This window comes from Podarcis gaigeae (assembly GCF_964106915.1).
Source record: "Podarcis gaigeae genome assembly, chromosome: 1".
Lineage (NCBI taxonomy): Eukaryota > Metazoa > Chordata > Lepidosauria > Squamata > Lacertidae > Podarcis > Podarcis gaigeae.
The window spans coordinates 12579313-12592749 of NC_139678.1; the positions used below are offsets into that span (position 1 = coordinate 12579313).

The 13437-nt window shown below is 45.2% G+C and overlaps 1 protein-coding gene across 12 annotated transcripts in view; it reads left to right on the forward strand.

Moving 5' to 3' along the window:
* The window catches only part of CEP170B (centrosomal protein 170B), a 92891-nt gene that overhangs the window by 33542 nt on the left and 45912 nt on the right, over window positions 1-13437 (forward strand). The gene's annotated exons all lie outside the window — the stretch shown is intronic.

The following is a 13437-nucleotide window of genomic DNA, read 5'->3' on the forward strand; positions in this document are numbered from 1 at the left end:
TTGCCAGTGATTAGGAGTTAGCCGTTCAGCAGGAGTGTGGGATTGCCATCGTGGATCTGGCGCAGTGTAATCTTGTCTCTCCTTAAAAGGTAAAGGGACCCCTGACTGTTAGGTCCAGTCACAGACAACTTTGGGGTTGCAGTGCTCATCTCACTTTATTGGCCGAGGGAGCCGGCGTTTGTCCGCAGTCAGCTTCCGGGTCACGTGGCCAGCATGGCTAAGCCGCTTCTGGCAAACCAGAGCAGCGCACGGAAATGCCGTTTACCTTCCCGCTGGAGCGGTACCTATTTATCTACTTGCACTTTGACGTTCTTTCGAACTGCTAGGTTGGCAGGAGCTGGGACAGAGCAACGGGAGCTCACCCTGTTGCGGGGATTCGAACCACCAACCTTCTGATCGGCAAGCCGTAGGCTCTGTGGTTTAGACCACAGCGCCACCCGTGTCCCATATTGCCTCCCCTTACGCATGCCAAAATGAGATCTATGTGAGATTTGAACTTGCTCCCACAGGAGGCAGCGATGGGCTTGGGTGGCATTAAAAGAGAACTTTGGCAGATTTGTGGAGGAAAAAGTTATGAGTGGCTACCAGCCAGAATGGCTTTGTTCTGCCTCCATGGATGGAGGTAGCAAAACGTAAACTGTAGGGTTTTAAAAAATTGTTTTAGTTCATTATTATGGTATGTATGTTTGTGTTTTTATATTGTAAACCTCCCTGTGATCTGTGGATGAAGGGCAGTATAATAATAATAATAATAATAATAATAATAATAATAATAATGCTAGTGAATAGCAGTTCCTGGAAGCCGGAGAGGTGATTGCTCTTGTGATAAAATCCTGCTTTCAGCTTTCCCACAGACATCCAATTCCCACAGACATCTCTTCATGTTACTATTCTTAAGAGGGTCCTTCTTTGATTACTTTTTATCTGGTTATACAGGCATGATGTTTAAGGCAGCTTTTTAGCTGTTCTGCGTTGTCTCGCCATTTTGCTTCTTACGTCGACGCTTTTGTCAAACCGACCTATATATATTGCAGTATAAAGAAATAATAAAAGGAATAAATAATAAAGTTGCATTCTTTGCTGGTCACACTGAGAGTCGACCCATAAATGGACTTAGGTTAGTCATATCTGTTCCTTTTCAGTGTGACTAGCACTGACTACAACCCTAAATCTCTGATAAATGGGGGCAACCAGAACTGCATCAAATACAAGGCAGGTTTTTCCTTCCCTTCCCCCTGTTTTCCTCAGGTTTCTCTATTTCAGGGTTAAGCAAAAATCTCACTTTCAAATAAACGTGAGTCCTCTTGATTCCAGGCGTTTCCTCCTCTGGGGATTAGCCCGTAAGCCAAATATTTCACCCAGCTTCATGCGCTGCCGTGGGAAGAAAGGCTTCTCTCTGGCATCGCTCGAGAGGCCGCCATCTTGAATGGCAGGTGCCCTCTAGTTTTTGCTGGACTCCAGCTCCTATTAGTCTTGCTCAGTATGGCCAGTGGTAAAGGGTGGTGGAAATTCCAGTCTAGCACCATGTTTCCTGGCCATCTGCCTGGCCTTAGGTCTGATCCAGCAGCTAGACCCTTCTCACGTTCTTATTGGAGGGCCGCAGTTTGGGGCGAGGCTGGTGTGGAGAACAGAATAAATGTCTGGAAAGGGTCTGAGGAGAACTAGGCTGAGGAGTATAGCTTGGTGTAGTTGTGCTTTAATTGAATTAATTATATTTTAAGAATGCGCACACCTCAGTAAAACTTAAGCGATATTCCAAAAGGTATGGGACAGGGGTGGTGAAAGCTGAAGAGACCGACCGACCCCTTCCTCTCCCCTCAACCATGTATTATTAGCGTTGTCTTGAAGGCCAGTTGTTGCCCTGGCAACCCCTTGTGCGTTAGAAGGAAGGAAGGCAGCCAGGAAGTTTTGATGCTTTATTCTGCTTTATATTTGCTGGAAGCCGCCCCAGAGTGTTTGGGGCAACCCAGTCAGATGGGCAGGGTGCAAATAATGCAATTATTGTTATGATTAGGACTGACAGGAGTCTCCTTTCAGTTCGCCTGTAAAGCCCATCTCAGTTGCAAAGGGAAGGGAAAGGGATCCTTTGCTGGACTTATGGAGCCTGGTCTCAGTGACGGCAGTTTCTCGTGACCTTAATCTTCCATGCGGGCGTATTTGTCCTTGCAAAAATCCTCTCTAAGCTGGGATCAGGTATTAGAGCCATCCTTTCCCTGTCGGTTCTTTATTTGAGCTGAGAGAGAGAGAGAGTTCGCAGGCAGGCGTCTACTTCTTTTTCTTTCATGTGTTGTGTTCAAAAGGCACACCCTCCTCCCTTTCGGGGCTTGTCTCCATTTACCTTTCCTCCGTTCTTTCCAGGCACAGTCTGTGATTTGAAGCTTCAGGTCCGAGAGCCCTTTTTTGCCTTGAGCTTTCCCTGCCAACCCCCCCCCCCAAGCTCTTTTTAAAGCTCGATTGGAGCAAACTGTCAGTCCAGGGAAAACCCAGATTGATGTTTGCTCGGATTCAGCTTAAAAGAGCTGGTTTCTGTGGGGAAAGTTCGGGGCAAAAACAAATATAAACACAAATGCTTGGACATTGAGCTTTAAATGGTGGAAAGAGAGGGGCAAAATATAAGGGTGAGCAAGCCCTGTGTGGCTGGTGGCTGTCAGTTTTACCTGTGACGTCTCCAGCAGACATGACAAGCTCCGTTTTGCATTGCTCGGAGCGAGCCAGGAGTTTACGTTCAGCAGGAGCCGTTTCACGTGATGAGCTGCAACAGCAGACAAAGGTGAAAGGAAGCGACTGTCTTCTCAGCCCTGAAAGAAACTTCCCGGTGCAACAGCTGTCATGCGAGCCAGATCCTTGCCGTGCTGTTGTAAAGCACAACCGCCCTCCCGTGTCAATCCCCAGAGTAATTAATTCGCATCCCTTGCCCGTCTTATCTTGTCGGCTGCTGGAGATTACACAAGTTCGCCTACATCTGGGGCAGCCAGTGTGCCATCATCCAGATTCTGGACTGCAGCTGCCATCATCCCTAACCATTGGCCGTGCTAGCTGGGGGTGATGGAAGTCTCAGCCCAGGACCATGTGGAAAGCTGCCATGTTGACTATGCACCATATGGACCAGCTCCTTGCAAACTAACATTTGCAGTAGGTTGAAAATTGGTGGGAAGTTTGGGCATGCTCAGAGTTCTGTTAGAACCCAGCTTTACAGGTCTGCAGGCCATCCTGCTGCTTTTGAGCCTGTTAGCCGTGCCCGCCCATTGCCTGCACATTTGCAAAGCTAAATAGGGTCTGGTATGGTTTCAGATTGGATGGGGGGCTGCGTGTTGATTTTCCTGCATTGCAGGGGGTTGGACGAGATGACCCTGGGAGTCCCTTCCAGCCCTACAATTCTATGGTTCTATGTTTAGCATTACTAAGAAGAGGATCCAAGTGTGTACAGTTGCATTGCTGCAGCACCTGTGGGTGCCTGGGGTGTGGCCAGTTGGGTGCTAGGTGTTTGAAGCCATGGCCAATAGATGTGGTCTTGGCTTCCCTGCCATGCATTTGGTATATGGGCAGATGTCTGTCCATACCACCTGTCTGGGCAAGTAGTAGTAGTAGTAGTAGTAGTAGTAGTAATAATAATAATAATAATAATAATAATAATAATAATAATATATTTATACCCTGCCCATCTGACCGGGCCTCCCCAGCCACTCTGGGCGGCTTCCAACAAAATATTAAAATACAGTAATGCATCACACATTAAAAGCTTCCCTAAACAAGGCTGCCTTCAGATGTCTTCTAAAAGTCTGGTAGTTATTTTTCTCTTTGACATCTGATGGGAGGGCGTTCCACAGGGCGGGCGCCACTACCGAGAAGGCCCTCTGCCTGGTTCCCTGTAACTTGGCTTCTCACAGTGAGGGAACCGCCAGAAGACCCTCAGTGTCTGGGTAGAACGATGGGGGTGGAGACGCTCCTACAGATATACCGAGGCCGTAGCTGTATCAAAATCCAGATCTGGAAGTCTGTGTTCTAAAAGTCATGTGAAGTACCTTGGGGAATGGCAGTTCGTTAAGGGTGCAGAGCAGGGGTAACCAATGTGGGGCTTCCAGATGTTGTTGATGTTGTTAGACTACAACTCCCATCATCCAGTGCTGGCTGAGGCTGATGGGAGTTGTAGTCCAACTATACCTGATGCTGATTGCCCCTGCTGGAGAGCACTATTGCACCAATTTAACACTCATGGCTCGCGCCAATTTAACACTCATTATCAAAGAATCACTGGAGCTCTGCAAAGAGTGCAGAGAGTTGTCAAGAGATGCCTATTCACTTCACAGAGCTACAATTCCCAGAGTTCCTTGATTGTTAAACCACTCTGGGAATTGTAGCTCTGTGTGGGGAATAGGAGTTGGCTGTCAGCTCTCAGCGCCTTTAACAAACTGCAGGTCCCTGGATTCTTAGGGGAAGCTGTGGCTGTTTAAAGTGGTGTCATGCTGCTTTTAAGTGTATTGTGCGGATGTTGTCCCACCAGAGTAAGGACTTCAATGGGAGCCCTGCAGTGCAGGTGGAACATGGTAGACTGACCGGGCAATGGGAAAAGGTGAGGCCCCTGTTATTTCTGCCATGCCTCGCCATTACAGAGGCTTCATAATATCTGCCAATTACAACACCTGATGTTGCACAGCTCCATTCACTTCTGAGGCGGAACAGGGCTCCAGGGCTTGAGCACTTACTTGTGCCAGATCACTCACAAATTTAGATACCAGACTCAGGCATAGTCTATGTTCTGGAATCCTTTGGTCTAAAATCGCTTGCTTTCCACAAGCAGGGAATCTCTTTTTGAGGAAAGGCGAGAGGAAGGAAGGAAGGAAGGAAGGAAGGAAGGAAGGAAGGATAATCATTTACAGATTTAGTAGTCTGGGAAAATACGAAAAAGGTCTTCAGTGCCAGAAAAGCTCGCAGAATAGTCCCAAGGTGAGCCTCCCCTAGAGAGAGCATTCCATAATTGTGGGGCCACCACTGAGAAGGCACCTGCCTCATTTCTGATGCTCACCTGGAGAAAGGCCTCCTGCAAAGGGGTTTCTTCAGGTGTCATGGTCCTGAATTGTACAGGGCTTTATGTGGCGGATGCACTTGATCATGTTCAGGGCCCTAAGGTATTTGTATGAAGCGTACAAGTTTAAACAATAAATAGTTGATCAGTTTTGCTGGGTTGATTATTCAACTGATTAGTTTTAATGGGGTTTTGAATAAATGTTCAGTTAATTGCCACTGCTATGAATTCCATTGTGTTATTGTGAGACTCTTAATCTCAGGGTTGTGGGTTTGAATCTCATGTTGGGCAAAAGATTCCTGCATTGCAGGGGGTTGGTCTAAATGATCCTTGTGGTCCCTCTCAACTCTGATTCTATGCTTCTATCTTATCCCTTCTTAATTATTCTGAAGGAGTACGACGATCCCACAAGGGCTGTGTTGCACTCTTCTCAACGCATTGATCCGTTAATGAAAGTCTCGTGCAACAGGTGTATAGTTTTGCGTTACACCACCAATCCTGCTCTTGTAGACCCTTTTAGTCGGCCCCCTCCCTAAGTTTGAGGATTGGAAGTGGGTTTAAATCATTAATGGAATAAAGAACATAATACCTTTAGCAGAAAAGTGGGCTTACTCAGTCATGGTGGAAAAGAAGCTTTGGAAGGAAAACTGCTGGGTTAAGCCTATAGGTATTTAGTAATTTGCTTCTAGTAAATTGAAGCAAGCTCTGAGGTGAGCAAATTTCATTTGCTTGTTTTCCTTCTGTTAGAAGTTGAGAGTCCAGGAGAACCGAGCTAGGAATCCAAACAAGTAAAGCCTCTTTCATTCCCTCTCGTTGCCTGCAATACGTTTTTGTAAAATGTTGAAAAAGCAACACAGTGAAAGTTTGTATGAGATGATGATGATTATTTTGCTACCTTTTCTCAATACATCGCAGAAGCCAGCTTCAGCAAGCGTCATTCCACGGCCCTGAGAACTTTTATTGAGACCCAAGTCTGTTTCAGTTGCCTATCGTCAGTTGCCTGTGCTTTGCAATATTTTGTTTTCATTTCATAAAAACAGATTGGAAAAGAGAGCTCTGTCCTCTTGCAATTTAGGAATTAGCTGATCCCCCTGATTAGATTAGGAAGGAGTATAGCACATGATTTGCCCCTGGGCTCATCCTGCAGCTCTGAAGTCATCTTCCTTCTCGCCTTAGCCCCAGGTAGGCTTTACCATTTGTTTTCCTTCATGCATGGAAGCTGGCTGCAAATTTGCGTCTTTTGGAAGTGATTTGTGGAACAGCACAGGACTTTGGCAGTCGGTGTTGTGGATACTTTGCAGGTATGAAGTGATTTAGTTCTCTTGGTCAGCCCAAAATACTGTTTTAAACCCCGGTGCGACCCTACGTATATCTACTGTGAAATAGCCTCACTCTGTTCCATGGGGCTAAATTTGCTTAGCATTAACAATGATCTCCCCCTACTTTTTTTTGAGAAATGAATGTGGTTTTCAAAGAGATGTGCTCTTATTGTGTTATCTATATCATCTATCTATCTATCTATCTATCTATCTATCTATCTATCTATCATCTATCTATCTATCTATCTATCTATCTATCTATCTATCATCTATCTATCTATCTATCTATCATCTATCTATATCTATCATCTATATCTATCTATCTATCTATCATCTATCTATCTATCATCTATCTATCTATATCTATATCTATCTATCTATCTATCATCTATCTATCTATCTATCTATCTATCTATCTATCTATCTATCATCTATCTATCTCTATCTATCTATTATCTATCTATATCTATCTATCTATCTATCTATCTATCTATCATCTATCATCTATCTATATCTATCTATCTATCATCTATCTATCTATCTATCTATCTATCTATCTATCTATCTATCTATCTATCATCTATCATCTATCTATCTCTATATCTATATCTATCTATCTATCTATCTATCTATCTATCTATCATCTATCTATCTATCTATCTATCTATCTATCATCTATCTATCTATCTATCTATCTATCTATATCTATCTATCTATCTATCTATCATCTATCTCTATATCTATCTCTATCTATCTATCTATCTATCTATCTATATCTATCTATCTATCTATCTATCTATCTATCTATCTATCTAATCTATCTATCTATCTATCTATCTATCTATCTATCATCTATCTATCTATCTATCTATCTATCTATCTATATCTCTATCATCTATCATCTATCTATCTATCTATCATCTATCTATCTATCTATCTATCTATCTATCATCATCATCTATCTCTATATCTATCTCTATCTATCTATCTATCATCTATCTATCTATCTATATCTATCTATCTATCTATCTATCTATCTATCTATCTATCTATCTCTATCTATCTCTATCTATCTATCTATCTATCTATCATCTATCTATCATCTATCTATCTATCTATCTATCTATCTATCTATCTATCTATCTATCTCTATCTCTATCTATCTATCATCTATCTATCTCTATCATCTATCTATCTATCTATCTATCTATCTATCTATCTATCTATCTATCTATCTATCTATCATCTATCTATCTATCTATCATCTATATCTATCTATCTATCTATCTATCTATCTATCTATCATCTATCATCTATCATCTATATCTATCTATCATCTCCTGTTCTTCCTTCTGCTAAGAAGGCTTTGGTATTGTTTAAAAAACCCTGCAATACCTGTTTTGCCTGGGCGCAAAGGATGTGTGGCTGGTACATTGTGGCCGGTAGGACAGATCTCTGATTTAATCCCTGAAACAGATAGGTAGCCGTGTTGGTCTGCCATAGTCAAAACAAAAAAAATTCCTTCCAGTAGCACCTTAAAGACCAACTAAGTCAGTTCTTGGTATGAGCTTTCGTGTATCTGAAGAAGTGTGCATGCACACGAAAGCTCATACCAAGAACTAACTTAGTTGGTCTTTAAGGTGCTACTGGAAGGATTTTTTTTTGTTTTAATCCCTGAAGTTCAAGATGCAGTTCCTCTCCTACCAGTGAGAGTGATGTGTGCCTGAAAATATGTGAATGAGCATATCTCTGTGTGTGACCAGGCCCTCGGAGGGGGTGACTGGACGCCTCCTGAGCTGTAAAAGATTAACTGCCCCTCTAATTCTTGAGGGACAGGTGGGGAGGGGGAAGGCTTGAGCATCTCCTTTTCCCCCTCACCATGTTCTGAACCCTGCAGCAGCTGCCATGATGGAAACTGCCAGGCAACCGAGCTTCCTCACCACAGCTTCTGCTCACTCCAGGGGAAGTCTAGAAAGCCATAGAAATAGGCCAGAAAGTGATCCCTTCTCCATGCAGAGCTTCGTCACTCTAGGCATAGCAATAGGAAAATGGGGGCAGTGGTTGGCCGGAAATACATAGCTGCCGAAAAGCCCTGCTCTTTAAGCTGGATAGCTCAGTTGGTTAGAGCGTGGTGCTGGTCATGCCAAGATTGCAGGTTTGATCCCCGTAAGGGACAGCTGCATATTCCTGCATTTCAAGGGGGTTGGACTAGATCAGGCATTGGCAAACTCGGCCCTCCAGATGTTTTGGGACTACAGCTCCCATCATCCCTAGCTAATAGGACCAGTGGTCAGGGATGATGGGAATTGTAGTCCCAAAACATCTGGAGGTCCGAGTTTGCCTAAGCCTGGACTAGACGAACACAAGGTCCTCTTCCAGCTCTACAATTCTATGATACTTCTTCTTCTTTGTTGATCACTCATAGCCGAATAAGATTGTCTTCCATGAACATGGTTTCCACTGTAAGTCCGTAAGTGACTGTGGAGGCCAATTCTGAATCCACATATCCTTCCATGGTGGGGACATAGGTGTTGATCATGGTGAGGGTTTGCCAAGTGTGCCTTCCTCTTAGCGTGTTTCTCCCTTTTGTCCTGAGTTCGAGTGTCTTCAAAGTCCATCCAGTAGCACCCTAAAGACCAACTAAGTTAGTTCTTGGTATGAGCTTTCGTGTGCATGCACACTTCTTCAGATACACGAAAGCTCATACCAAGAACTAACTTAGTTGGTCTTTAAGGTGCTACTGGAAGGAATTTTGTTTTGTTTTGACTATGGCAGACCAACACGGCTACCTATCTGTAATTCAAAGCTCATGACACCTTTGGTAAAGGCTGTTCTCCAACTGGAGCTCTCGCAGGCCAGTGTTTCCCAGTTGTCGGTGTTTATACTACATTTTTTTTAGATTTGCCTTGAGAGAGTCTTTAAACCTCTTTTGTTGACCACCAGCATTACACTTTCCATTTTTAAGTTTGGAATAGAGTAGCTGCTTTGGAAGATGATAATCAGGCATCTGAACAACATGAAGTTGATGTTGAATCATTGCTTCGACACTGGTGATCTTTGCTTCTTCCAGTACACTGACATTAGTTTGCCTGTCTTCCCAATTGATGTGCAAAATTTTTTGGAGACACCGTTGATGGAATCTTTCGAGGAATTGGAGATGGTGTTTATAAGTGGTCCATGTTTCACAAGCACTTGCAGTACACATGGAAACTGAATGAGTGTCTCATCAGAAGAACATGCCCTGGCTAGGACACCATGCGTAGTGCTCCTTTGGTCCAGTTGGCCTTCGCTGGAGTCCAACATGACAGCATCTGCTTGGTGTTGTGACCCCATGATCCACCTTTAGCTCCCGACCCCCTCGTTGAAGACCTTTGATTTAAACCACCAAAGATTCAATCAGATTCCCCACCCTGCTTTTCTGCTATTTTCCCCCCTCACTGCCAGTCCATTCGTTATCTGTGTCTGCTGGAGATGGAAGCTGTTAATAATGAATGGGGAAAAGGCTAGACTGCAGTGGTATGGATTTTCATTTTGAGAGAGATGCCTTTGTTACAATCTGCCACTTTTTCTTTGTCTCTCTGAAGGATGCTTTTCCTTTCTTTGGGGTGTGTGTGTGTGGGGGGGAGAGGGGTCACTTAAAAACTTCCATTGGCAGCCCAGGCACTTGTATGTGTGTGTGTTTGTGTGCTACTTTTGTGTGTGTGTGGGGGGGGAAATGTGCAGAAATATTTTGGTTCCAAAGAAAATAGAGTGAGCCGCTGCCATGATCAAAGCTGCAGGAACCATCAATTAAAAGCCGTCTCTTGGGACAACTGCCCTTATTCCAATGCATGGTTCTCCTTTCTCTGATCTGCCCAGACGGTATTTTTAGATCAGCACTCAAGTTCATTAGCTGGTGCAGTGCCCTCTTTGCAATCGCTCATTTTATTTTTATTGACTTTTTAGTGGGACAGAGAGGGGGGTTGGGTGCCGTGCTGCTTCTCCTAACGCACTGCTGGGTTGATCTAACGTGGCTCCTGGCCTCCCGTCCCAGTTATGGCTAATGGCTCCCTCTTCCCACCTCTCTTTTTCTCTACCACTTTCTGCCACATCTGCTGGGGAATTCCAAACTCTGCAGAACTTGCACGCCATAGATCTAAAGCACATCCAACACGTCGTGCCCTTTCAAGTGTGTGATGCGCCCTCTGGTTGCCGTCACCCACTCAGGTCCCCAAAACCGCAGTTTGCTGCCTTTGTGCATTAACCCTGCTGTCGCCCTCCTGCAATCAGCTCGTCCCATGGATTTGTTAGCACTGTTTTCCCCAGTACTCCCATTGGCCCTCAAATTCCTTCTCCCGTGAGCTTGAACAAAAGAGTTCAATCCAAAGAACCGAACAGGGCACTCCGGAAATTCAGGAGTACAAGGATTGGGAAGGACTCTTCCCCCCACCCCCTTGTGACTCGAGGGAGGTGGGTTCAAGAAATGCTGCCAGTCAGTGCTGGCAGTGATAGGAAGAAACCGTCCGTGGCTTCATTCGTGTTCATTCGTGTTTGTTCAGCCAAAGGCCTGGTTGTAGAGCAACGTTGTTGTCTGGCTCCTAAAGATATGTAGTGAAGGTGCCAGGCAAGCCTCCCCGGGGAGAGCTTTCCACAAACAAGGAGCCATCACAGAAAAGGCCCGTTCTCATATTGCTGCCCTCCTGACCTCTCGTGGGAGAAACATGCAAAGAAGGGCCATGGAAGAGGATCGCAGGGTCCGGGTTGGTTCTTATGGGGAGAGGAAGTCCTTGAGTGTCTTGAGCTGTGAGTGATGGCAAATGGGACCTGCAGCCAAATTTTGCAGGGTGCGAGCTAGTCCTCCTCCCCCCCCCCAGTATATTCCATCTCTCTCTCCGCCACCAGTTTTCCACTGAACACACACACAGTCTTGTGGATTCTCCCATCTCAAGCCTTGCTTCTACCACCCAAATTTTCTTGTTGTATTTCTGCAAATGTTGAGATTCTCCCCCATCATTCTCTTGTCCCTTCTTTGGCTACCTAATAATTGGCTCCTGGAGAATTAAGTTCGTTATTAGTATATATACATGATAGATGACACCTTGTTCTGGAACTCCCATAATGCTTTGCTGGGTTAAATACAGTCCACTGGAACTTGATAATTTTGATTGGCGGTGCTCTGTTGGTCTTCCTTTTCATCTTTTTTTCTTGCCCGTTTTTATCTTGTTAATCCCACTCTCGCTCTCTCCCCACCCCCAAATGTCGGTGGTGTTTGTAGTATCGCTGCCGCCACCCAACAGTTCAATATTTATCTAGACTAGTGACCTCGATCCTATCATTTAAAGGGATGCTGTTCCCCACTTCGCCCTCCCTGGGCTGTCTGGCTGGATTGATGAGCCAAGAAAAGTGCCTCAATGAATTGGAGCCATCTGGACAGGCTGGCATAAAAAGTTGTGGCAGAGGGTTGGGGCGGCGGATGGGTGCTTAATGAGCCAGGCTCAGAGACACTGGCTCTAATACAATTAGGACGACAGAACTGTTTAGTTACTTTTCACTGAAGCTTCAGGCACTGCCGGTTGACTCTTTACGTAGGCTTCTTCTGTGCTGTGGGTTAGGGGGTTTAGGGTGTAACCTTTGGCTCCAGGTCATGGCTTCAGCCTCAGCGGGTCCAGGTGAGATCAGTTCTTGGGATAGGAAACTTCCCGGAAACCCTATTGCAGTGGTACAATTCGGTGGTTTTAGAATCTGGACCTGATGGTCTTATCACAGCAGTGGAGAACCTCTAGCCCATGGGCTCATTCAGTCGTTCAGTTTGTACTCCACCCTTCATTTGAGGATCACAGGGTGGTTTACAATATAAAAGCACAAATTGTTGTGGTTAAAATTTCTATAACACCGTTCACCCAAGGATCACAGTATAAAAACAGCTCCAGCTAACATGGTCACTGGTCAGGGATGATGGGAGTTGGGAGTCCACAAGTGAGAGCCAGTGTGGTGTAGTGGTTAAGAGTGGTGGACTCGTAATCTGGTGAACCGGGTTCGATTCCCTGCTCCTCCACATGCAGCTGCTGGGTGACCTTGGGCCAGTCACACTTCTCTGAAGTCTCTCAGCCCCACTCACCTCACAGAGAGTTTGTTGTGGGGGAGGAAGGGAAAGGAGAATGTTAGCCGCTTTGAGACTCCTTTGGGTAGTGATAAAACGGGATATCAAATCCAAATTCCTCCTCCTCACAAACATCTGGAGCAGGGGTCAGCAATCTTTTTCCACCGTGGGCCGGTCCACCGTCCTTCAGACCATGTGGGGGGGCGGACTATATTTCGAGAAAAAATATATGAACGGATTCCTATGCCCCACAAATAACCCAGAGATGCATTTTAAACAAAAGCACACATTCTACTCATGTCAAAACACCAGGCAGGCCCCACAAATAACCCAGAGATTCATTTTAAATGTAAGGACACATTCTACTCATATAAAACTGGACTGTCCATGGGCAGGATTGAGAAGGCGATTGGGCCGCATCCGGCCCCCGGCGCCTTAGGTTGCCTACCCCTGATCCAGAGGAACCATATTGCCTGTCCCCAGTGTAGAGTAAGTTGTAACCTGACCCTTCCCCCCCCCCCCGCCCCCAGTCTCCATAAGAAGAGCCCTGCTGTATTGGACCAAAAGATTTATCTAGTCCAGCATGGTGTTCTCCTGGTGGCCAACCTCCTGCTTCTGGGAAGCCCACCAGCAGAATATGAGCATAATGGCCCTCTCCCTATCTGTGAAATGGGTATAATAATGACCTACCTCAAAGCAATGGTTTAAGACCACGATGGGGAACCCTGGAGCCCAGCAGATGTTGTCGGACTGCAAGTCTCATCGTCCTTGATCACATCTGGAGGACCAGAGCTTCCCCATCCCTGATTTATGGCAAAACAGTAGAGTACAGCAGTCTTCTGTGAGATAAAAGTGCTACAAAAAGCGTTGCTTTTATTAATACTGATGGAAGAAGGATGGGCAAGTCGGTACACATCATGGAAAGAGATTTCAGGGGAGGCATCCAGAAAGAGAGCAGTAATTATGCGTTTCAAGTTCTTGCTTGCTTTATCCTCGACTCTTGGGGTGTGAATTAT